At 37.8% G+C, this 27,172-nt stretch overlaps 1 long non-coding RNA gene across 1 annotated transcript in view; it reads left to right on the top strand.

The window, feature by feature from the left end:
- The window catches only part of LOC123370709, a 43,959-nt gene extending 21,002 nt beyond the window's left edge, over positions 1-22,957 (top strand). Inside the window, exons 3-4 of the long non-coding RNA XR_006579514.1 lie at positions 20,673-20,772; positions 22,696-22,957. This is a non-coding gene — a long non-coding RNA (uncharacterized LOC123370709). The remainder of the gene's footprint in view (positions 1-20,672; positions 20,773-22,695) is intronic.
- Positions 22,958-27,172: the final 4,215 nt, after the last annotated feature.

The raw sequence follows: 27,172 nt of genomic DNA, 5'->3' as shown, positions 1-27,172 counted from the left end.
GCAGCCCTTCTGTTTGCATTTGCCATGCATGTTTCAGCAGTCCATCTTTATTAGTGAAAGTATTCATAAAAAGTGATTTTAAACTTAGACAATTCAAAGTTAGCTTTTAACTAATGTCTATTTGATCTTACATTTCCCCTTTTTTATTCCCATTCTGATCACTGAAAAAATTTCAAATAATGAGGAAATCTGAAATTTCTAAATATTTTGTAAACAGAAAAACTGGAAAAAGTAATTAAATTGTTTGTTGTGATGTGAATTATTTTCTTAGCTCAGTATTCTGAAACAGAATAAATCTGTGCATATTTGCAAACTCTGAGGTAACTGATATGAACCCAGCATTCAAACCCCAAAAGCCAGGGCCATTTGTAAAGTTAGTTGGTGGACTGAGTTTGTCATACTAGGTTTCTTTTAAAGATGATTTGTGAAGGATTTTTTAATTGGGTTTCTGCCATTTTCTTGTTTCTTATGCAATATACAGTAGGCCTGAAAGGTTTTGTGGGAAAATTTTGTTCTGTTTTTTTCATCATTATTATTATTATTACTATTATTTTAGGATGTCTTCCAAGGTAGACCTGAATTTCTATGTTTAAAAAAAAAAAGGCGCCATTTGCCACCATTTATACATCATAGAAATCCAAAATAAAAACTCAACAAATCCATTGTTTTTTATTCTCCACATCGCCTTTAATCTTAGCTGGTAGGTAAAACTCAAACACAAATCTTAAGAATACCTTACTTTAAACACCCATAAGGGCTTTTACACTATAATAATCTTTTCTGGACAGTGGGTAGCATTACAGCCATATTTCATTGTGTGATCAATGGATTAAGTATAAATAATACAGGATTTAAATGATGTGATCTTGTAACCTGGCCGATGTAGTGTATTCAAATGATGAAACTCATAGACGAAACCATTGGAATCTCTTAACATGGTTATAAAGGTTTGGATAACATTTGAAAAATAAGAATTGCGGGGGCTATTTTTAATCACATGTGACTTGTTTAGATTGGATAATTGATGGGAATACTTTCACCTAGAGAAAATGATGGCCAAAGTAGCTGTGCCTAAGACCCTCACAGAATTGAGACCTCATTTTCTCTCTAGGTACTTATATGTTGGGGGTTTAGACTGAAGACTGAAACAGGACATTTGAACAGACAAAAATGTACATATATAGCACATCACATCGCAAACTAATAGCTAATTTCTTTTATCTTTTTTATAGTGCAAATATTTGTAATAAAAAATAAAAATATAAAGTGAGCACTTACAGTTTGTATTCTGTGTTGTAATAGAAATCAATATATTAGAAAATGTAGAAAAACATCCAAAATATTTATAATACATTTACATTGTATTCTATTATTGTTTAACAGTGCAATTACAATTGTGATTAACAAATATGCTTCTTGTTGCCACAATGCAGCATGATTTTGCAACTTATAATATTAAACAGATTACTAAGGAGGTATCAATTATCAGGACTGGCATGTGACCTGGTTGTTATAATGATGATATAATATCCATTTTGTAATCTTTCAATAGGTCAGATTTTTTAATCTACCAGATTTATTTCCTTAGTTAGCCAGTAAACTTGTGTTAGTGAAGCTAATAAGTATAACCATTTTTAAAAGTCTTAGTCTTAAAAATGCTTATTTGTAAAGGATATTTCTTGTGCCTGCATTTTACCATTCATGTTATAAAAGACATCCAATGCATTTTTTTATCTTTAATGCCTAAGGACCTGATTCAATGCCCATTGAAGCTGATAAAAGACTCCCATTGTCTCCAGTGAGTACTGGATAAGGCACTCAATGCTGTTGGCAACTTCAGGTGTGCTGAAGAATGTCAAACACTACAGAAAGTGAGAAGGGAAGATTCATTGTGGCCTTCTTGAGCAGCTGGCTTGCTGTTCATGCTGGATAACTACATAAATGGCTAACACTCCTACACTGTACTATAAAAACACTCATATCCCCAACCAGGATGCTCCTGGTTTGTGTTCACACTTACATGGTAGAAATGGGCTGTATAGTGGATTCATAATCCCCTTCCCTCTGAGCAAATTACTTCCCACTCTTAAATCTCCTCCCCATCACTGTGCAGGACCTGATAATCCTGGTCCCCATGTGTAAATTCTAAAAGCAGCTGCACCTCGGCCTTCCAGATTTTGTAGTTTCCTATGGACTGCAGTGAAATGGATACAGTATGGGGATAGCAATGGATGGCATTTTCCTTAAAACAGAGGCTTATAAAAGGCAGCCCAAGTGGAGCAGCAGGTTCTGTTAGAGTAGAAGTCCTGCTGCTGCCGCTGGATGAGAAAGCAGACAAGTGGTTCATTTGCTCAAATTTCTTACCTTGCAGATTGGACAAGATGAGGGTATATCTTGGTGGTTCCTGCCTGGATGGAATTGGGAAGATCGGGAGTCCAACTACTTCCAAAGCACAGGATGAGGGAGTGGGAAGGGGGAGAAGAACAGGCGGACTGGCCTTTCTTTGAAAATATCAAGAAGGAAGGGAGAAGTAGAAGGGCATCAATCCTCTTTTCCCCCTTTAGGTGACCTCTTATCCTGAGTAGCAGATGGTGGAGGAGTTAGGGCATTGGTGCCCACGTCCACCAGGACTGGGGAGCTGAGATCTGACTGGGGGTTGTGGATGAAAGATACTGGTGGGCCCTACTGTGATTGTGTAAGGAGCCAGGGACTGAGGAGTCTTTCCAGGGACAGATGAGGATGTCTTCCTATATGTGGCACAGATGTGGCTGTGTGATGGAAAGTGTGGTAAGGGAGAAAACCTGTTGTTGAGACCAAGTTAAGTCTGCAGCGAAGACAAGGCCTCAGAGTGTCACTAAAAAGCATCGCTCTTGGTCAGAACTATCTGTCACTTTGTGTCTGCTGGGCAATGTAAATATGGCATTCAGGAGTTTGTTGTGTTTCTACAGCCAGAGAATGTATTTGGAAGATGAAGACTTTTTTTGATGACTAATTACTATTTTAGTAAAATTCAGCATCCTGAACCTTGAGCTTGGGTCAGAAAATATAATGGCTTTCTCTGGAAATTGGTCAGAGGTTTTATTGTGGCAACAGCTTAAGGTAAACCAGAGGGCTGAAGTCTGTGCCAGTTGTACAATTTTTCCACAAAGATGGCATATGGTCCCCATATCTTTACATCAAAATACCAAAAACTTGGCTATGTTCCTCATATTGGCATATACCCCCTACATGCCTTCAAAAGATTTGTAACATGAGACTATTATTTTCATATGTGAACAATCCCCTCTGCCTTCATAAAACAAGCTTTTCACCAGTGAAGTTTTGCAAAATGCTCTTCTTCTTCTCTGCCTTTCCCCTGAGACCTGCTGCAACCACTCTCAACCAGGCAAGATCTTAAGAGTCTGAAAAATGGTTGTTAAATTGAAATGATAGTGTGTTTTATTTTAATTTTCTAGTTCTCCATCAATCTCTTTCCAGTGTCTCACTGTGTCTTTATAATTATTTTTCCAGTCAGCTCCAGTGCTAGCCTGGAGTTCTACTAGTGGCAGTTGCTCTTAGCTCCTTTGCACATAGCTCTCAAAATGACTAACCCCTATGCCGGTTTATATGGCAGTTCTTGTTGGAACAGCTCTATGGCATTTATTCAAGGGAATAAGGAATTGCTGTTGCAATCATGGCTTGGCAAAGAGAGATCCAGGAAAGGATGCCCAGACGAGAATGAATCTGTCAGAGTCATTTTCTTCTTGGTTTCAGTGCTGAATTTATTTTGTCAGCTTCTTAAGGAAGTGGAACATACAGATGTTTGATACTTAGCTGGAAACTGAAATTCATTTACATTCCTGAGGTAAGAAGCAAATCAAGCAGAGTCCCGTTGTTTTATTCTTTCTTAGCATCCCTCATTTTCTACTTTAAGTAGATGACCAAACGGTGAGTCGGGTCAATAAAGCAAGGTATGCTATAGTTCTGATAGTTCTCTCTAATCTTTGCTTTGGAGGGAAGGGAAAATGTGGAGGTAAGGGGGAGAAGTCAGTCTGTTGAACTGAAATCAAAAATTCTAGTTCTGTGTTAAACAAGTGTTTATGATATATGAGAATAAATGATTCCAGAATGGAAAAATTTAGCTCTTCCTATGTGTGTTTGGTATAACTTGTCACAGTGCTCCTCTTCACTACTTAAAGAAAGGCCCTGTTCATCTCCAATAGAGCCCACGTTTAACTTTACTCATGTGAGGTGAACTTATCCCAGTGTAGAGCACCAGCATAAGCCTTACGTATCACTTATGTCTTACTTAAGCCCTCCTAATATAGCTTGTGCTGGCCTTCTACACAGGTAAATTTCATCCTTGTTTAATTGATGCTAAAAATGTGAAAATTTCTGCTCTTACTCCACAAAGACAAGTTTCGTGCCACTAAGCTACTACATGAACCTGTATTTCTAAATCCTCTTCTCGCTCTCCCTCATTTTATCTTCTTTCATCTTATCTTGTTGTGTTTCTTCATAGACTGTAGGCTCTTTAGGGCAGAGATTGTGGTGTTTTGTCTGTATTGCTGACTAGCATACTTTAGGGATCTTAGTGAGCAAAGAGTCACAATAAATATTGTTAGGACCAGGCTTTTTGCCTGAGAGACAGGATGGAATGGGAGTGACTAAACTGCGGGAGCGTGAGTAGATTGGGAGGGTGGGGAAGTTCATTAATGTGTCCATGGCATCAGCTGTGATTTTTGTGTGTCATTTTAAAATGATTTTTATACATTCAACTTGAACTTTAAATAAAGTCTAAATAAGTTATATTGAATATTTTAGTTAAAATACGGTAAAACCAGATCTGCATCAAGATCTGCAGGGATCTGTACAAGCAGATTCTGACGCGGAACTGAAACCTGTATCTGACCAAAGCAAGAAAGTGAGAGGAAAGAGAGTTTCTAAAGGCAGGAAGATTGTTACTGATCCTGCAAGCACATATGCAAATACTTAGTCCTGTGAATTCCCTCAGACTACCCACATGCTTAAAAGTAAGCATTTGCCTAAGTGTTTGCAGGACCAGGGATGAAGTTGTTAATTGAAAACTGATAGAGTAAGGCAGTAATGTAGGACATTTGTAATATTCCGCTTATATGTCCCCTTAAATCATGCCAGATATGATTAGGATCCCAGAGAAAAAAATAAAGAAGGCTTATTTCCTGACCTTATCTGAAAAGATCTACACTGAATTACAATTACTTAAATTTCCATGTGGACTCCAGGTGCTGAATGCATAACTGGAATTGAGATATAGGACATAAATAACCAGTGAGATCACTTTCCAAAATGCAAATCATTAACATCCTAAAATGGTCCTGGAATAAAACCCCTAGAAAGTAAGTAACACAGGAAGTTTCAAAAATCGATTTAAGAAACAGATTCTCCAAACGCTTCTCTGTTTCTCTGTTAGTGATTTTCCAGATATGTGATGTAGGGAATTCTGGTTTGAAGCAGCCTCAGGCAGGGCTTGAGACAAGCGTTTCTTCAGTGGAAGCACATTGTGTCCATTACATTCCAAATTGGGAACTAGAGCATGTGCCATTCTTTTCTGGAAGAAGCTATCGTAAAGCTCATCAGGATACAGTACACAGTTGAAAAGTAAAAGCAAAGGGGAGCACAAACCACATTTCAGAACTGGTCTCCTTGCTGTCCCCTCCACACACCCCCTTTTTTTTTTATGAGACCAAAATGTTTCCAGTCCAAAGTAATAGAACAGAACAGAACATGTCAGTAACTTCTGGTGTCTTTAATATGTACCTTTTCCTGGTATTAGCCATGCATTCAACTCTCAGATAAGTTAGTGGGAGGTGTGCAGATAAAATGCTTTTGTAAAAACAAGCATTCTATCTCAAATGCAATTTTTATCAATTAAAAAACTGAACATCCAAATCACTTTTAAAATGTAAAATTCTTAATGAAAAAAGTTGGTACCTTAAAAGTGGGTATGTTTTGCAATTATATATAATCTCTTTTAAGCTCTCTTGGGTAGGGATTTCATTCTTCATTAGTATACTAATTATAAAATAATCTATTCACCTACACTACATAGATAATTCATATTTCTTTTTTCCAAAAGGAAGACTTTTCACAATTTTAATTCCTTTTTCTTTCAATTAAATACATTAATTGATTTAGTCTTAAGAGCATTATACAGTGGTTGACATTTTAATTACGTTTACCAATAGTTACCACATAGTTCCCTATTTTAAATGTATGTAAGTACTAAGTCCAATATCTGTGTGGTAACTGACATTGTTAATGGTGACCACTACACACAGTACTTGGGATCTGCAAATAGCAGATGCGTTTGTTTTGAAGTAAATAGGAAATGTAGTATTTGTCAATGTGTTGCAATTTGGTATTCAAACAATAAATGACTTTAGACAACAATGCGTGGATTGATTAAAAGAGTCTATACTGTGGTGAAAGAGAGAGTTACATTTCCAATGTCAATATTTTCGCTTGGGCCCTGTACTGAAATCAGAGAAATCTTTTGTGCATGCCTAGTAATTTAAAAATTGAATGAAATGTTGACAGAAAGAAATGTGCTTCTGATGCATGCCAGTTTTACATGTCAGTTCATCTCTTTTAGGTGCATGTTACCGTCAGCCTCAGGTTCATTTTAGTCACTCCAATCCTCAGTTAAAGAAATCTTTAGTGTCTTTTTTTTTTAATTTACTCACTATTATGTTAAAAGAAAATTGGAGAACAGACTGAAGAAGATGATTAGCAAAGTTCCAGTACCAAATTGTAAATTACTCACTATCCTGAGGACACACAAAATCTTTTCCTGTAATGGAAGAATGTATACATATGAAGATATACTATATAATCTTCAGAAGTAGCAGGATGCACTACCTCATAATTGGTGGGTTAATGTAAGAACAATTCTTAGGAAATTACCTCTCTAGCAAGTCTATTAAAAAGACGAGTCTTTAGTTGGTTGAACTTGGCTGGTAAGTGATAGAATTTGATGACAGTGTTCAAGACCTTCACAAACGTGGCTATGGCCGAACTTTCCAGCACCCTAAATAGAGTAAGATTGTTCTGTTGTTGCAGGATGAGGTGATAGGGGATAATGACAAACAGAGGGCCAGATTACAATACCTTCCTCCTTGATTAGTCCCAAAGCAATCAAGAGAACACTTAAGGAGTAAGTTACTTCTGAGCATGAGGAAGGGTATAAGAATCAGCCACTTAAGTGAGCAAACTATGTTAATTTGTTTCAGTGGTAGAATCTTAATATACAAGCACATGTTCATTCTCATTTGTGGTGGTGGTGGTGGTGGTGGAAAGTAATTAGCTACTGTTTATAAAGCTTATGGGGGAAATAGGGGAAAGGGCAGCCATACAGGATGCTTTCTAGGGTATAGCTTTCTTTATTCTTTTTAGTTTGAGGATTTTTTCATCCTGTTTCACAGAAAAGATCATATTAATCTGTAATATCACCAGAACAATGGAAATGAGATCAGGTTATAAGGAACAAGTTCCACATGACCTGACAGAGTTTGGGGCTAGTCTCAAAGCTGGCGGGTGTGAAAGCCTCAGGGAGAAATCTGACCAACCACATGTGAATTGATTGACCCCCTGCCCCTTCTGTCTGGAGAAAGTCAGTGAAAGTAACTGAGCCATCGTCACTGACAGAGATTGTTAATGCCACTGGAAGAAGGTAAGCTGTCAAATCCATTTAGACATGGAGTGGCCTGCCTCTTGATCAAGAAAGTGTCTATAGATGTCAATAATGTTACCATCTACTCTGATATTCTACACTGCTGGTAGGTCATCTCTGATATGTGATCTCTCCCATTATCCTGAATCCCTTCCAGTCAGGCATGGAGACAGTACCGGTTGCATGAAGAAATGATCTATCTGTGACTATGGAGAGAAGTAAAATGGTCATCCCGTCACTGTTAGGCCTCTCAGCAGCTTTCAGCTCTGTGGTCATGTCCTACTGACTTACCACTGGGTGGTCTGCGTGTGGATAAAACATCCATAGAGCCATAGCCCATTTGTTGTTTCTCTCTAACCAAATAATTTCTGTAAAGCACACACAGACAACGTGTGGGAGTCTGAACTCAATTGAAAAACTTCTGTTCACAGGCAGGGACCTCTCATTGAGAGAGCTGTCTCCCCCCATGCCTACCAGGCACGTTCTGTGCTCTCTCAGATGCAGTGTTCTGACTGATTACAGCTGCTGTTCTGCGGTTCCGGACAGAGATGCTCTCAGAGATACCTTTGATCCAACCCATTCAGGGCACCATAGATAAGGACCAGGATCTTTCACTAGATAAATAACCAATAAAGCTGTGCAGAAGATATTTTTCTTTGGTTGCCAAACCAAAAAAATGTATACACAAAAATTGTTTCAGGTTGAATTAAAACATTTTGTTTTTTCTCTTTTAAAACAAAAAGTAGTTTTAAATAAAAAAATCAAAAGGTTTCATTTGTTTTTCTCAGAATTTTTCACAATTTGTCACAAATTCATAAAATGTTTCGGTCGATCTGAATCTGCAGTTTTAATCCAAAAAAAGTACTCTGAAAAATGTTGCCTAGTATAAGGACCCGTGTCTCATGTATATTATGATAAAGAGTTAGTATTATGATTGTTTGTTTAGCAAAAGACATTACACCAAATTCATCCCTGGTATATGCCCATTGACTTCATGAGGTTACACTGGAAATGACTGGGCCCACTCTTCTTTATCTCCACCCTCTCTCTCTAGCTGGGGGAGGGCAAAACTTTGCAAACTGATGAACCATTCCATTGAGAAATGGGGGAAGGTCCAAGCCTGTTTTTCATTCTTTCCAGACTTGTTCTCCCATCCCTAGTTGTTATAAATACATTAGTTACAGTAGTTTGCTTTGGATGATAAACATAAATAAAACATGAAGAAAAGAGTTACACTAGTGGAAACCACAGCTATGTCTAAATCTGTCTGTGGATTGCCATAAATGTCAATATTTTCATCAGATTGCTGGTGTTCATACTGTATTGGCAGCACTGTTCCATCATTATTTTCCCTCTTTTTCTCTCTTATATGAAGTACCACTTGCTATTTTCACATCCAGTGAAACACTGGCAATTGCTCTTACTGTTGGAGATACTCTCCTTTAGATCAGTAAATAAAACAAATAAAAATATTCCTTCATTCACAAGATACTGTGCTGAAAAGAGATTTCCAAACAGAGCTTTGCTTGTACCACCTGGAAAGAAGCCTTTTCACTAGCTTTGATTGATTGTGACAGCTTTAATCCACCAAGATCCCACCCATCACATTCTGAATGTAGCAGCACTGCCTGTGTTTTATATACCTCGAATTCAGCTAGATTGGATTTATATGTCTGCGTGCGTAGCAGGCAGGAAACTGCTTGGACACAGGGCAGGAAGTTCTGTGAAAGGCAAATTCTAGAGCCTTTCATTCAGTCACACTGGTTTACATTCCTTTGGGAAAGGTATAATTTCAGGGTTTGTGGCATCCTGAAAATTCAAATTTAGGCTAGCAAAATGAATCACTGATATCAAGTATTGCTGGATAATTCAGCAAGCACAGATTTGATTGTTCCCTGTACAAAGGGGAGGGGTGGGGGAGAGATTGGTTCATTTGGGTTAACTTTTTCAATGGCTATGTGGGAAGACGTTTTCCTAACATTCAAGAAATTTTGTATAAAAATATTACTATGATGAAAAATCCACTTGAAAAAGTCACTATTGAACTAAAAGCATAATACAGTATGGAATTCCAAACCCAAACCCTGTCATTCTTAACTCAAACAAAATTCCCATTGAAGTCAATTGGAGCTTGGCCTGAATGAGGATATCAGGTTTTAGGCTACAGAATTTAGAAATGAAACAAATGCTTGGATTAGTTAGTCCATCCCCCAATGCAAGATTGTCCCTTTTCGTATATTCTTTGTGTTTTGTCCCATCTGGTTTTAAACAACTCAAACAAAAGGGCTTTCACATCTTCCTATGAGACAGTCTATATCCAATGCAGAGGTTCTGGATCCTTACAAAGAAATCTGAAAACTTCAGTCTTTAAGATTGTGCATCAGAATTCACCTGCCTTTCAAACATCCTGGGACTAACACAGCTACAACAACACTGCATATACATCAGCATTCATGTCACTTCTACAAAATGATCCTTAGACTTTTTAATGTATTCTTAAGCTTGATTTGAGTGTGGATGATGAAATTGAATGGGGATGGGAGAACTACACTGTGTTTGGATCAGAAAGAGAGAGAATTAAATAGTCAGATGCTAAAGGAAAGAATCAAAATAATAAAGCAAATAACTTTTATTGCTATGGTATTGAGTTACTAGCAAGTATCTGATACCTTTCTGGGCACATCCTTAACACCTTAGAAGTCACGTTATGTCACAGATATTAGCTTTGCAAGCAGCCATGCTATTCAGCAGCAAGTTAATAGCCAGGATTGAGTTAAGGAGTCTCATGACTGGTGAGATATAATGGGATGGATTGCTGAAAGAATTGCCTTCTTCTTCCAAGCAAACTTGGGAATTTAAAAACCAATTTGTTGCCTATTTTACTAGGAAGCTGTAAACTGGAGTAACACGAAGAAAAGTTGTAGAGGACCCGAAACAAAACCTTGAAAATAAATTCCAAGAAAGTAACAATTCTAAATGTGAAATTCATTAAAACAGTTGCTGCATCTGTTTGAAATGAATTCCTTTAACCAAACTGCAAACCAAATCCTAGAGTATGGTACCTGCAGGTTATAGAAGAGACTTATATTCATTTAGGACCATATGCCACAAGCTGTGCCTTGATTATATGATTAATTAGATGTCATTACTTTTGTATCCCATGGTTGGTGCTACAGTTTAGTTGCTTTCCATGGTCTCAGCCTCTAACTTCTCAGAAAGTACATATGATGTAAATTCTCTATTTTGTTAACTACTTGCTTCATGAAAGATTTCACTAACAAAATCCTCTGTTTATTACACTTTGCTTTATTTATGAAAGCAATAGTAATAATGTTGTAAACAAACTGTTCTCAGTTTACTTAAAAAGCCGTGATGATGTTATTTGCTATTAAATCGGTTTCCCAAAGCACAAAAACAAGGAGACAGACAAACAAAGATAAAAGAGGAGGCATGCAAAGCAGGGGTGGGGAGGAAAAAGTTATTCTGTTATAGTCAGATATGAATTAGATAGAGCATTTTTACATCAGGCTGAACTTGGCACTGTCTACCTTCAGGCACAAACACTTCAGTGTCTTGTAGCTGAGAAATACCCTCTTTTACTTTATACAAGAAACTATGTGATGTTTGTGTAGTTTCCCCTTTTCTCTCAGCAGCAGGAACCAGTGGAGACAATCTCAGTGAGCAGGCAGAGACTACATCCGGGATGATTAGGATACATTGTTAAAACCAAAGAGATACAATGCCCAAGACTCCGTAGACATGGCATCCATTAGACCCACAACTTAAGGTCCTGTTCCAGGAAAACATGCTGATTCAGGAGAACACTGACACATACTTAATGGAGCTGGTGGGGAAAAAAACCATTTTTAAAAAACAAAATCAAACCTTTTTTTCAAAGTTTGAAGCACACATATTTTTGTAAACATTGTGTTTGGATTTTTTGATGTTGTCATGAAAAATTGAAATTTCAATGAAAAATTTCCCTGAAAAATCAAAATTCAGAACATCTTGACCATCTCTGGTGCCTTATTTCAAGCAGGTGCTTAAGTCCCAATGAAGTCAATGAACTTAAGCAAAATGGGTTAAAGGTACACGTTTTCTTAAGTACTTTCCTGACTCGGTAACTTAGAGCAGAAAAATACAAAAGCAAACAAATAAAGAAGACAAACTGCCAAACAAATTTTGAAAAGCCAAACCTCCTGGAGTTCTTTGGGCATGTTTATCTTTTCTACCACCTGTGATGATAATCATGTTATGTGTGCCTAGTGTCCTTTCATCCTAAACCCTAAAAAGCATCAAAGTCTTGACTATTATAAGTATATTGTTTTTTTATAGTCCTGGTTCACTTTACATTTAAAACAGTCTGTGTACCTATGACAAGTTCCAGTTCTCAAAACCTATATGTTATAATGTATAGACAATAGATTGTAACAAAGGAATAGCTATACCTGTCAGATAACTTGTTCATCTAACCCAGTATCCTGGCTCCAGCAGTGTGTGGCTAATGACCTATGTTTCAGAGCATAGTACACCTGGGTAACAGTGCAATGCTATATCATAGTGAGTGGTGGGAGAGATTCCTTTTTGACCACTCCCCAACTGATTGATTGCTATGAGACATGAAGTTCAATTTCCTATTATGTTGTTGATTTACTAAGTCTAGTAAATATTAGTACTTCTAAAGCTATGTAATGCTTCTTAGAATTCTGCTTAAAATATTTGCTCCATGACTTTATGTGGCAAGGAATTATGCCACAAAAATGTATGTCTGTGTTTTTCCCTTATAATTTTGTTTTTCCTTTCGGTTTTATCAAGTACTCTCTTGTTCATGTATGGGAAGAGATGAATAAGAACCTCTGAGTTTTCACTATAATGCTCCTTATTTTATATATCTCTATCATTCATCTGTGCCCAACTCTTCTACCAAATAATGTGTAATATGTCATATATTAGACACCCCAGAAGCTCTGAGCCATTTTTGGTACCCTTTTCTAGATATTTATATTTGCAGTTTTATTAAAGACAACCAAAACTGACATAGTATTCAAAGTGTGAGTTTATAGTAATCTATTTATATAGTTTAATAAATTTCATATTTTCTATCCCTTTGTAAAACAAATATAAAAATTAGTATCCTGTTTACTATTAAGTGCTGCAGCACTTTACATCAATGCTTTAATGCCGCAATCTGTCCACAATGGGCCAGACTATGTGAATCTGGAATAAGACTTTTCGCTATATTGGTGCTCAGTTACCCACTTCAAGTTGACAATGCTGGAGCCAACTCTCCATGTTGTTTTTAGTAGTGGGAGCATGGGGGGAGGGATGTCATCAGCATGTCTTTAACTGATGAGGATTACCTGATTTCCCAATGCTGCCATTTGAAAAAAATAAGAAAAGAAAGGTAGTGAGAGGCAGAAAATACATTTACACACTCACTCCCCCTTTTCAAGGGCTGATCTTCAGCACATTTCAGAATGTCACTATGTACCTGCTTCTCTAGACTATTTAGACACAGACTCTTCTATAAAGATTCTTTTGTTAAAACAGCAAAGAAAGTTTGTTTCAAAAGTTGACTCAATGGTGCTGTTTCTTTCATTCAGGTCTGAATTTATATCATGTGCTGGTGTGGTTGCCGAGGCAACATAATAGTAGGGGTAATTACTTTAGCAAATTCTCCAGTAGTTTTCAGTGCATAAGTTATCTACCATTGGGTAGCCTGCAGCAAGTACACCTTCCTTTTCTGGAAACCCAATATATTTTTTTTCAGGTTGAGCAATATATATTTACTCTTTTTTTTCACAGTACTTCTGTTTTTTGGTTTTTTTTAATCATTATTTCTCTTGAGTGCCCCTCTGAGACTCATTGCCAATATAACAACCACAGGTCTGGTTCTTTCCTTACATTTAAATAAACAGTCCTGTCATGACTGGCTAAAACTCTCTCTCTGGTTTCGCCAGTACTTGCATATGCTGGAGCAGGGTTGTTGTCCTACACCTCACATTCTGCTGCTGTCAGCCAAGTATGTATACTCAGAGACACATAGAAATAATAATAATAAAATAACTAGTTAATAAGAATAAACCACAGTCTTTAAATTAGTTTCTGCCCAGGAGAAAATGTCCCAATCAACAGTTCTTAGCACATATCAATTCAATAAAAAGTTGGGTGTTTCACCTTAGCTATTTCACACTAAACATGTGGCCCGGTATGAGTTTAGTGAGATTTAGTCTTCATGAAAACGAACAACTAATAGCATAAACTATAGCCACTACTTACATTGGACAAGCTTCCTTACATTGTAGCAGAACTGTGTATCTCTTTCCTGACTGGCATCTCCCAACCTAATGCTTGCTCTCTATTCAGCAGAGGCTGTGTTCATATGGTAAATAGTATATGGTTTTTTTTTAATGTATATATTGACGGATCTTCACTGGGACTAACATACTCATTTCAACTGTGACCTGAGGCAAATTTGAATGTAGGTTTCCAGAAGTGTAAAAACAGTATAGACAGAGTTTAATGGGCCAGACTCCAGGCCCTATAAATTTAACTGTTCCCATATACCCAGTGTAAGTTACAAGTTGATTAAAACATGTGTGGATTGATTCTTATAGACTGGTACTTCACTGGTGGCTTTGGACTGAGATATACTTAGGTTTTGCCTTATAAAATAACCTACGCCTCATATGTATAGTTTGGACTCTGTTTAAAAAAAAAAATCCCCATCATTGCTGTTCTGTTGCAGTGGTTGAGCTGATAGTTTGGGAGACAAATGACCAACTATTATGCTCAGCTTATTCTGTTAAGGCTATTACAATGAATACTAAATGTTAATAGAAAAATAGGCCCCACTCCTGTTCCTATGGACTTGAATTGGCCCAAGATGTATACATCAGCATATTGTTTTAAATTTCTTAATGTTCACAGCCGTCCAAAGATGAAGTGGTAGTAATGAAGATGTTGCTACTCAAGGGAAGAGGAGCTGGCGTAATTATTCTCTGCTGCTAGCATCAGTATAAGGAGTGCCGTCCTGTGAGAGAAACACAGCCAATGTTCCCTTTGACTTCTAGACTAGATTCTAGATCTTGAACCTGACTTTTGCTTTCATTGAAATTGGTGAGAGTTATGCCACTGATTTCAGTGGGCTCTTTAAAGGGTTTCAAGGTCAGCTTCACCTGAGGAGAAAATTACCAGTAAACACTTAGAAATAGAGGGTTCACTAAAATTTTCAACAAAGTTGAGACTTAAACCATTAATTATTATTGTCCCAGAATAAATTCTGTAGGAAAGAAGCTTTTTCTTTCATCAGGGCTGTACTGGGAACTTCTTTTAATACTTATGGAAAGAATCCATGTAAGTTCCTCACACTAAATGGCAGAATATCAGTGTATCTCTGGGTAGGACAGTCCATACTGCAGCCGGCATATGATGCCTTCCAGGTTCTGTGCACTGCCAGAAAGCCACATGTAACTTCTTCCATGTAAAGGCATATACATATGCACTTGTTGATGTGATAGTATGAGCTTAAATAAAGCAGTTGTGTCAATGAATCCTCCTAAGGAGTTTGAAGGAACAGATTTAGCACTCTTGGCAAGACATCATGGAGCCAACCTTGATCGTTTTTAGGGCCACCACTGGAAAACATGCATAATCTACTTCATCACTGGATGCCACATACACCAGTAAAGATGTCAGTCTGAGCTATCACCTTCTTACTATTACCATTTCCAAAGGAAATGGATTTGTACAGATCAGTTTCTTTAACAGCAGTTGCTAATGTTACACACACGGATTGCCGATACACTAAGTAAAATTCTTATAAACTTGATTTTGATAATGGCAGCACAATTAAATGTGTATAGTTTCAGCAGATGTTTGCAGTGTGTATTTAATTATCCTTTCATAAGGGCTATTATCATGACGTGATCTAGTACCCAGCTAAGAAACAGAATCTAGTTTAGAAACGTTTTTCTCACTGTCTTCAACAGTTCATTTCAAAAGACAAAGCAGCCAATACTGTGATGTCTATATTAGGTCATATACCTGGATTCTTACGATAAAATTTGTTTTGTATTAGAAATGTACTATATTAATCCAAATACATCACCCTGTGGATTTAGTTTTCAAGCCCAACATGAGTACTGTACTTTGTAAATGTCAAGTAGTGAGAATAACCATGGAAATATACAGCTGCATGATGAGTATACTGTTTTGCAATGTGGTATTATGATTCTCTCTGTAGATTTAAAGTTAAGTAGTGAAATCAGGCTTGGAGACTGAATTATAAATGTTGTGATCTGCTGCACCATGTTTACCTAGTGATTAAGAGGGAAGTGTTACTTTTTATGACTGCTCTGTGAAATGACAGGCAATTCATTCCTGCTATTTAGTTGGGAAACCAGATGAGTGTGTACTTGCCATTTGTAAATGTTCTGACTAAAAGTTCCTGATTAACACACACAGCACACTATCTATCTGGATAATCAGGCAAGCTGGACTAATTCCAGCAATTCAATCCTGAATGAGGTTTTGGATATTACCTAAGTTTAGACACTCAGCTTGAGTGACTAATTCTACACCTTTCCCTCATGTCAGGATGTGTTTGGTGTTTAGATTGGCATTTTAAGCAAGGTAATTAGGCATCTGCCTAACTGTAAGCATATGAAAGTCCTCTTCAAATCAGTGGACTTCTGCTGTGCTTAAAAGTTTGGCACATGGTGAATTATCTTGTAGAATTGAGTAGATACCATACTGATGTACTTTATAGACCAATCTGAGGAAGGCAGAGAGAGAGAGGCTGCCCGGGCTCAATAGGCCCATTATATAGTATCTCTGTGAACTCCAGCCAGTGGAATCTAATAGATTTTTTACTAGTTTACCTTTCTGATGGGGTCCGACACTACACATTTCATAGCCCCAAGCTCTGAAACTCCTCCTTCACCCCATCTAAGTTACTTTATTTGGTTGTGGCCCTTGACACTGTTATAAAATAGTAATTTGGCCTCTGTATTGATATGTTGGTCAGCCCTAAAATAGATGTAGTAGATTTCTACCTCTGATGCACCATCATCTCCTTATAAGAACAAAGACCTATCATAATTTGACAAATTATGTAGTCCAGTCAATGACAGATACGTCAAAGGAAAATGTAAATGTAAACCCCCATGACTGACCTCATTATATTGCTGAACTATAGGAGAATTCCTTCCTGACCACAGACTACAGACTGAGGGCCCTCTAACTTTATCATGGCTAGTGGAACTTCCAGTGCTGGTATCTAGTGCTTTTTGAATTGCCTATTTCTTTCTTAATGTTACAGAAATATTTGCTTCAACTGCAGTAACATCAGGTTAACTGTTTTTCTCTTGTTCTAAATTTGTCCCCCCCGCCCTTTCTTGCATGGTAGAAAGAAATAGACACACCTGATTTATCTTCTCAACACCTATCATCTATACTATAAAGAATGCAGCCCTTATTCAGTAAGGTAGCCTAGCTCTAAGCATCCGAATAGTCTCATTGAAATGAATGGGACTACTCGTGTTCTTAAAATTAGGCACATGCTTAAGCACCTTGCAAAATCAGGGCCTAGAGCTGTCCCATGGCTCCTTTTATTCTCCTTTCCAAATGAAATAGTCCTGTGTTGTTTTTTATTTCTCTCAATAACATATTGAATTGACATGCACAGTGTATGAATTCTGAAATATTCATTGTGAACAGGAAGCATTTAAAACTGATATATCTAAACTTTTATAATGCTAAAACAAACACATAATCCCCACTATTCAAGAATGTAAAACTGTTGCCTGATATATTGGTCAGGTATTAGAGCTTCTGATTAAGTATTGCTTGGTTTGGCAGGGTTCATTTTTCCCTAGGCTCTCCACAGTATTACAGTTAGTTTAGCAGTGAGGATCCCAGTGTATGTGAAAAGATACTCATGCTTAGGGAAGACCCCCTGAGTTTGAAATAGCTTTGTTAACAGAATCAGCAATATTACAAACAAAACAATGTAGCAAAGTAGACAGTGATAATACAAGCATCAGAACCTGCATATTCACACCATCTTTTTCTAGGGACCCTTGTAGTGGGTAAGATAACCCTTGAGTGGTCCTTGGCCAGGCAGATTCCAGAAAATCTCCCAGGCACTCAGCCCAGGTATTCATGGGCTGAGTGCCACTCTTTATCATAGATTATGCTAACGCCTAATGCATATTCAGCTGGGGTTTCAGCCCTCTTCCTTATCTGTATTTCCTCACTGCTCCAAATGTTAGGGTACCCTTCTCCCATAGCTTACTAAGCCTTTTACATCAAGTGTATTAGCACATACTTTGGTTAGTTACCTTGGCATTCTTGCGGTTGGACATCTACTAATGTTCCTAATTTAAAATATTTAGAACTGGTATGAACTGGCATCTTGTGGTTACTTGTCAGCAGTTTAGCAACGCTTATGTGTAACAGCAGTCTATCTTGAGACATAGGGTCACTTACTGATTAGTTGCTTATGGCAAGTCTCTAGGTCTTAGGACTCAGTTTACCTAAACTTTTTTCTTATAGATCCGAGGGCAGTAGGTTGTCTTTTACAACATTGAATACTACTTATATTTCACTCTTATATCTTAATATACCTCATATCTTTTATCTTTGGCTACAGCACAAGACTTTCTTCACAGTATATAATAACAAGCCATGAAAGCTCTGGTTTTTTGGGTATGTGGTTTTAAGAAAAATAAATCTTTATTATCTAGATTAATATAATTTTTGTATTACATACATGTTTATGTAAAATAATCCTTGCCAATGCTAGATAATGTTTATGTAAGATAATCCTTGCCAATGCTAGATAATGTTTATGTAAGATAATCCTTGCCAATGGATGTTGCCACTGTACCATACTTTGCTTCCCTTGATATTTTCATTATTTTGAATACATTGGCCAAAATTTCAAACAGGTGCATGCCTAAATGCATCTTCATATTGCCTCATGCTTAACTTAACTTAACAGAGCAAACCTCATGATTCCTGTGAGAAAGTTGGGGGAGTGTGAGAAAACCTACCATCCAAATATGCACTGGGAGATTTGTCTATGGAAGTCTATGGAAGTAATTCCATTGACTTCTAAAGGATTTGGATTGTGCCCATACACAGAGGCCTTTTTTTCAATATTTGGACCAAAATATAAAATTCAGACTGTCTCACCAGCACCATAGATATGACACTGCAGCATGATTAAAAAAACAGTGTTGGGACAAATTGTGTACCCTCATAATTACATGCCCCCTATTGCACTTCATCTTAACCCTTTGCTGGTGCACAGTTCAGTCTTTTCAGTATTTTTCAGCAATAATTATATAGAGTTAAACCCTGAATTTAGGTCTTGCTAATAGCTCACAGTAATGGTCAGAGGGATATCACACACGTACTTACTATACAAATATTTATATTTAATACAACAAGTAAAGCATTTTAAACAGTATTTAAAATACTTTTTAAAACAACTTTTTAAGCAAAACTATTAGATAGTAAAATTATTAGTGTAAGCCTTCTTGTACCACTACTCCTGCTAATACAATGTATAGTCATGGACCATAAACCTCATTTATAATGTCTTCATCATAGTTGTAGAGTTGAGCTTGATATTCACACTCTGTAGTTTTAACAGGCACATGTACACAAACAGTCTTTCTCTCTGATCCTGTCTGCAGATGACTGCCTCAATCTGTAGCATGGCCTACCTGAAACAAAGACTCTTAGGAAGCAGTGGCTGAATCTCAAGCATATTTGTTTAAATCTTTTTCATTCTGAATGAACCCCAATAATCTGGATAAAGAATGAGGAGTCCTTGTGGCACCTTAGAGACTAACAAATTTATTTGAGCATAAGCTTCAAATAAATTTGTTAGTCTTTAAGGTGCCACAAGGACTCCTCGTTCTTTTTGCTGATACAGACTAACACAGCTACCACTCTGAAAATAATCTGGATGTTTCCTCAATTTCTCAAATCCTCAATCTCTTTAATCTGAAAAAGCAAAGAACGGATTTTTCTTATGAGATTACAGGTATGCCCTGCTAGAATTTCAAGCATTTCCCAGAGCTTTCTTCATGGTATTTTTGTGTTTTGCTTCTGCTCTCAGCCAGAACCAGGATGTTCCAGTGGTTTGTGAAAGTGAAAAATGTGTTAAAATATAGTAAATCTCAATTTTAAACCCCAATAAAGGCTTAATTACGATTTAATCCAAAGTGGTTCACCCAAATATTTCTACCAGGTTTTACAGCTGTGGTCCATCTTTCCACAACACACATCCACTTTCTAGCTGATTGATTCTGCCATGAACGCGCAACTAGATATACATCACTCTAGAAGAAAAATGTACAATGGTTCTTTAAAACTTGCCAATTGCCTGAGAACTAAATAATGTTACCTCAGTATTCCCTAAATTAAGTATAGGGAAATGTAGGTAAGACTAAGGTAACTATATCCGTTTATCTAAAATAAAATTGGCAAGTTTTTAAGGGTGACTCCTTCTTGTCCTGTCAAATAATACTTCATGGTTCTCACATAAATTGGGCCAGATGCGACAAGCATTAAGGTAAGTGAAAGGCATATCATAGATAATTTCCTCCTCGTATGTTGTCATTCTACCCCGTAGTAAATGTGATATGTGTCATTGCTAATCATTCTTGCTCCATACACCATGTCTCTTTTTAACCTTAATTCAGTGGTTAGATGAGCAAGCCAAATTCCACTTAGTTGTGATTTTTGGTGGAGAAACAGTTGGTACATGTAGGGAATTTATTTCATTTTAATTTGCTGTGAAATGTCAGAGAGAATGTTTCAAAGGACATATTTCAATATTCTCCCCCACCCTAATGCAGTCTTGAACTCATTAACATCTCGAATTTGTAGAGAAGTTCAGGTTTGCGTTCTAATAGCCACATAGTCCAATTGACTCAAACCTAATTTTTTTCTGCTCTCCCTCTAGTTTTGGGGTCACAGTACATGAGCTCTTCTGCATTGGCATCTCTGCCACTGGAACCTCTGGGGCACTGCCCCACTCAGATAAAAGAAGAAATAAAATCACAGTAAGTAAGGACTGTGCCACCTAGCCTTCATCCCAAATCTCTGCACTATTCACAGCAGTTAACAAAATAGCTCTTCTAGATTAACATCCCAGGAAAAGCAACTATTGCAGTACCCCACACAGTAAAGTTTACATTCACAGAAATAATTCGTTTTGTAATGAATCCATTACTAATTTCTTCGCTGTATTCACTACCACTAGTCTGTAGGTTTACCTCTATACCAAATGCCAAAAGGTGAGCCTGAATTGACCTGGTATGTCCCTTTAAAGAAAACATTCCCTTTCTATGCTGAAACTCCTGTCACTGAACTCTTTCCAAAGCAAGACAAAAATGTACTGCTCCAAGAGTGTGTTGCACAAGTGAGTTGAGCCTCTATAGCCCACCCAGAGGCTTAAAACAGACTTGTAGGCAATTCATTTGTATCTCATATAGTAGCTAACATTTGGATGAGCATACTATTAAAAAAAAAAAACCTTAATCTTATTTCTATTAGGCCTCACTCCCAGAAAAAAAATGAACACATAAGGATGCATAATAAATTCATTATAAAGTATTTCTATATTCTACTGACTCATTAATATTTTTTGTGTGTCTATAATATAACATTACTATGGCACACTTCTTTAAAAAAAATTCTGTGAATAATGATTGCACAGTTTTTTAAATGGTCTTCCCAGTCCATGCTCTGAGAGTCTCACAAATTGAGTTCTTTCCTTCATAGGCAGTTCTGGCAGTAATATAATCAACATCACTTCCTACATTAAGTTGCATATAAACAATGACCCTATTTATACTTCCCAGCAATCTTTCCTGTTAGTAGCAGGATTACTAATTGCTGGTTTACAACTTCTTCCTCCCTAAAGCAGTAAGACCAGTGGAATCTGGCCCTTCTCCAAATTTGTCTTGGAGGAGACAGACATTTCCAGTTCTGTGCAGCAAATACATGGTAAGGTCTGCTCCACCCTTGATAAAGCAAGGCCAACAGAAAATAGACTGGTCTTGCTGCAAAGGTATAGGCCTTTATTTATGCAACTTGATTGTTGACAATACACTCGGGCAAGAATGGAAGTTTGCAAGGTGAGTTGCCCGTGTAATCGTGATTTTTGTTCATTTAAAGGCAGAAGGATAGCTTCACATGAGTTTTGGAAAAATGTGTAGGTTCCACTTGAAAAAGACCTGAGTTTATTACAATGCAAATTTCATTTTGGTGAGGATTTCCTAATAATACTGCACATTGGATCACAGATTCTTGCATTTTAAGACAATAGTATCTAAGACTAGCTAAGGAAAGACTTGCAAAGACTTCTGCATGACCATTTGACCCTCAGTTTACCTTGAGTCTGATGTGAATTTTTAGTATATTTCTTTACATTAATTATTTAAGAAGTCTACTTCCCCCAACACTCAGTAAATAACACGTTCCTAAGCCTAGTGGGCTGCTGTCCCTATTCATCACTGTAGACAGGAAGGTTCATCATTCGGGCTTTTAAGACATACAATTCATCAAATGGGATTTATATTCTCAGTTACATCCCCTTCATGCCATTTTTTCCCATTCCCCCATGGTTTTTCTGTGGCTGGATTGTATAAATACCTTGACCACGGTTGCCAAATAGTAAATATTTTCCTCACGGATAATTATCTAAATAAATCACATGTTTGACCGCAAGCTTCCTGGCTTCAGAGGTTGTTGTATATAGGCTGGTGAATGTTTTAATGTTTTTTATAATATAAATATCTTAATTATTAGGGCATCAACAAAGATACAGTCATTGGGCTCTTAGTGATTTGGGGGCAGGTGCTCAGCTGATGTAAATTTATCATAGCTCCATTGAAGTCAAGGGAACTATGACAATTTACACCAGCTGAGGATCTGCTCCTTGCTTTCATAACCCACTAAATCCTATATTCTATGTCCCACAGTTTGAATGGTGATGAAACCTCATCATGATGCAATGAGACAAAAGCAACAAATCCCACCATCAGTATAGTAAATATACATCCAACAAGAGGCTAGACTGTGCTATTTAGATACAGCCTTACAACGGGGATGGCATAGAGGCCTCAGCCAGGCAGAAAGCCTTCTGTAACTCTTGAGCATGCAAACTCTTTGTGCCTGCTACTTACAACCCTTTCAACCTGCTCTCTTCACCCTGTGAGACTGGACATGAGACATGATTTCAGAAAGAGGGAGGAAAAGCTGTCACTGTGCCCCAGCCTTCTCTGCACCCTTGTGGAAACTCTAACAATTTTTTTTAAAAATGCTTCTGTTGGCATAAAAAAAATACAGCAAGTCTACAGGTATGTAAACATCTTGTTCTACGAATGCCAAAAGGTGAGCCTGAATTGACCTGGTTGTGTCCTATTAAAGAAAACATTCCCTTTCTATGCTGAAACGCCTGTCACTGAACTCTTTCCAAAGCAAGACAAAAATGTACTGTTCCAAGAATGTGTTGCACAAGTGAATTCAAAACAAAGTAATCATAGAGAAATCAGGTTGCTTATAGCAAAGCTATTATAAGGAATCACAAACCTGTTTGTTTTAATCTTCTAAAGCGTTTCTATCAGTACTTCCCTTCCTCCCAGCAATTTGGACCAGAATGACAGCAGCAATAATTGGAGGATGAGTCACTGGATGTATTGTAGGGAGACATCACCAGCGATAGGAGGCCAAGAAACAGCTTTTAAAAAATTGACTAGATTTTATGTTACCTCTGGGCTTGTACTTGTCTGTTTGGAACAGTTTATAGTGGTGCCATGTGTGCCACTGTAGCTAGGGGTCTCAGCATTTCCATTAGGAAACCCATTTTTTTCCAGGGTTTACAGTATGGTCTCAGAAATTCACTATGAGCTGAAACTTGGCATATAAGTTCTTAGTTGCTGAACTATTTTTTTACATAAACATGAGGCATGTGCTATTTTGCATTCCTGTTACTTACAATTTTTTCTCTTTAAAATATTGTGCAAGATGTTAATTTGACGTTGATTCAAACCAGGCTATTCTGAAGTTAAAATATATAATAAATTCCATACTAACTCATTAGTAATGTTTGTGGGTTGGAAATTTTCTTCACATAGGAAAACTTCTAATAGGCATGTCTCTAGTAACAACATAACAGCTATCACAGAATCATAGAAATGTAGGGCTGAAAAGGACCAAATAAACCTAGACCATCCCTGACAGGTGTTTGTCCAACGTGTCTCAAAAACCTCCCATGGCCTCCCTAGAAAGCCTAATCCAGAGTTTAACTACCCTTATAGTTAGAAAGCTTTTCCTAATATCTAATCTAAATCTCCCTGGCTGAAGATTAAGCCCATAACTTTTTGTTTGTTCTTCAGTGGACATGGAGAATAATTGATCTTTGTCCTCTTTGTAACAGTCCTTAACATATTTGAAGGCTGTTATAGCCTCACCCTGCCCCCACACTCAGTCTTCTTTTCTCAAGACTGAAAATGCCCTGTTATTAAATCTTTCCTCATACATCAGGTTTTCAAAACCTTTATCATTTTTCTTGCTCTCCTCTGGACTCTCCAATTTATCCACATATTTTCTACAGTTTGGCACCCATGATTGAACACTGTATGTCAGCTGAGGCCTCACCAGTGTCAAGTAGAGTGGGATGATTACCTGCCTTGTCTTCTATACAACACTCCTGTTAACACACCCCAGAATATTAGCCTTTTTTGCAGCTGCATCACATTGCTGACTCATATTCAATTTGTGATCCACTATAAGCCCCAGATCCTTTTCAGCAGTACCACCCTGTGGCAGGGCAGAGGTAAACCCCTTGAATGCCCATCTAAAATGCTAGCTAAGCCCTAATTTCTGATAGGGAGGCCAGGTGTGGGGGCCCAGGTGGTCAGCAGGGAGCCCAGCTGCTAGCCCTAACAAGGGCTGGCTCACTGCTATGAGTTGAATTGAGTAGCGACAGCTGGGCTAAAGAGGAGGAGGGCTATAAAAACCCAGGGGAAAGCTCAGTCGAGAGGCTAGCCTGGAAGGGGATAGGAGGGTTACAGCTCTGTCTCCTCACCAAAGGAAAGGAGCTTCATGGGCCAGGAGACCCTGGGCGGGGCTGACAGGAGATAGCCAATGGGGGGAAAAGGGGGATAACGCTGTTGCCCTGTAATTAAAGACACAAGGGTGAAGCACCGAAGAAGGAGTGGGGACTCTTTATTTTAACAAGCCAACCCAGGGCACAAGCACAAGACAGTGGAAACCTGTGCGGACCCTGTGACACCCCCCCTAGATATTCCCCAGTTTGTAGTTGTGCATTTAATTTTTTCCTTCCTAAGCATTGTACTTTGCACTGGTCTGTGTTGAATTTTATCTTGTTGATTCCAGACCAATTCTCCAATTTGCCAAGGTTGTTTTGAATTCTAATCCTGTCCTCCAAAGTGTTTGCCACCACTCCCAGCTTGGTGTCATCTGCACATTTTATGAACACACTCTCCATCCCATTATCCAAGTCATTAATGAAAATGTTAAATAGTACCAGACCCAGAACGGACCTGTATGGGACCCTACTAGATAAACCCTCCCAGTTTAACAGCAAACCATTGATAACTACTCTTTGAGTCCAGTCTTTCAACCAGTTGTGCACCACCTTACAGTGATCTCATCTAGACCACATTTCTCTAGCTTACTTCTGGAAATATCATGGGGAACTGTGTCAAAAGCCTTACTAAATTCAAGATATATGATGTCTACAGCTATGAACAGGTAAAGATGATGCAACATTTATTGTACTGCATCAAAAATATAATTTCCATAACAGATTGTACTGCTTTCTGTGGAATAAATAGTAATTGAATGTAGAGAGGGGCCTGTCTGGATTCAAATGTTTAGTTTGACCCATTATACAGACTCTTATCATGAAATTCAGATCCAGGTTCAGTGTGGGTTTTGAAACACCTTTTCTGCCCACAGGAGCAAATTTCTGGATTTTTCAAATTGTGATTCCAATTGAATTGTAGCACATCAAAAGTGGTCCTAAAAACCCTGTTTGATCACTACATTACATTTTACTCAGGAAACACAAATGGACAATACACAGGTATTTTAATGGCATAGTAAGTTAATATATGGACACTTGACATCATGAAAGGGGATGATGGATTAGTGTGATATTACTAATACAGCCTTGGGCTGAAATTCAGCCACTGGTAGAAAGTTAGTGCATAGACTACTTTCAAATTTATGTTAGCTTATACTTGCAGCCTATTAAGCATTGTGTTGATGAAGCCATAAAGGAAAACAGCACATTTCCTTTCACCCTTCTCCCCTTGCTGTTATTACAAGAAGCTAGCATAATTGACACTTTTGCCTCTGAACAGGTTCAAATTCAAACTTCTAGTGTGGAAGCCCAGGGAATCACACTACGAGATGAGGAGAAAGTTTCAAAGAGCTGGGAATGCTTGGCACTTTTGAGGATATGCACAGCACCTTTTCGGACTGGAGTCCAAGACAATCAGCTAATAAAAGGTGACTTTTTTTTTAAATTAGGTGAGCAGGTTTGGAATTGGACAGATAAATGTGAGTAAGAAGGGAGGGCAGGGATAGAGGAGCATACACTGACTGGCACCCAAGTACAGAAAACCAGCTCTTGGAAGCACTTTAATACATTTTATTTTTGTTGAAGCATCAGTGAGAGAGAGGAGGAAAAGAGAAAAATTGAAGTGTGAATTGAGCAATAAAGATGGTTAATGTAATCTTCCAGAAGAACCAAATAACTGAATATTTCATATTTTGACCTATCCATATTTTGTGACTCCTGGAGAATATCACTTTTAAGAGTTGGTTTCTTTCTATCTTTGTGGATCAAGCTGAACTTGCCCTTGGCTCTGACTTGAACTTGGTGAGCTCTGTGTCTTTAATAAATAAACTAGAGGGTTAGATTCTGCATTGCAGAGGCAAGGTAGAGCCACACTGCAGCAACACACACTACAGTTGTAGCTCCACCATCCAGGGGATGAAACCATCGGCCTGTCCCCCTTTCAGACAGCTAGCACCCATGGGAAGAAATCGTCTAGCCTTGCTCCTCCTCATACTTGTTGGCCACTGCCTGGGATATAAAAAAGGTTGCTTCTCCCTCCCTAATCCTACCTCAGTGCAAAGTGGCCAGCCATAATCCAGAGCTAAGTAAGTGCTGATTTCTGAAGCTCCATTCTAAAATAATGCAAGCATGACATTTATATGGAGGAACAGAGTCAAGTGCAAATTAGATACGCAAGGGAAGATAAGCCTTTTAATAAGCATACTTGTTAGCATTCTCCTACTTTTTGTCTTTCTACTGTGAGATTTTGGGGTGATACCAAATACCACAGACCAGAAGTAATTAATCCTTAACGTCCTCTAAATATTGAGAGGAATTGTTTTTTAATATTATAAAAACACAGGCAG

This window comes from Mauremys mutica, chromosome 5 (assembly GCF_020497125.1).
Source record: "Mauremys mutica isolate MM-2020 ecotype Southern chromosome 5, ASM2049712v1, whole genome shotgun sequence".
In the NCBI taxonomy this organism is placed as follows: domain Eukaryota; kingdom Metazoa; phylum Chordata; order Testudines; family Geoemydidae; genus Mauremys; species Mauremys mutica.
The sequence above is the reverse complement of the archived record's forward strand: the minus strand, read 5'-3'. Positions and strand labels throughout refer to the sequence as shown.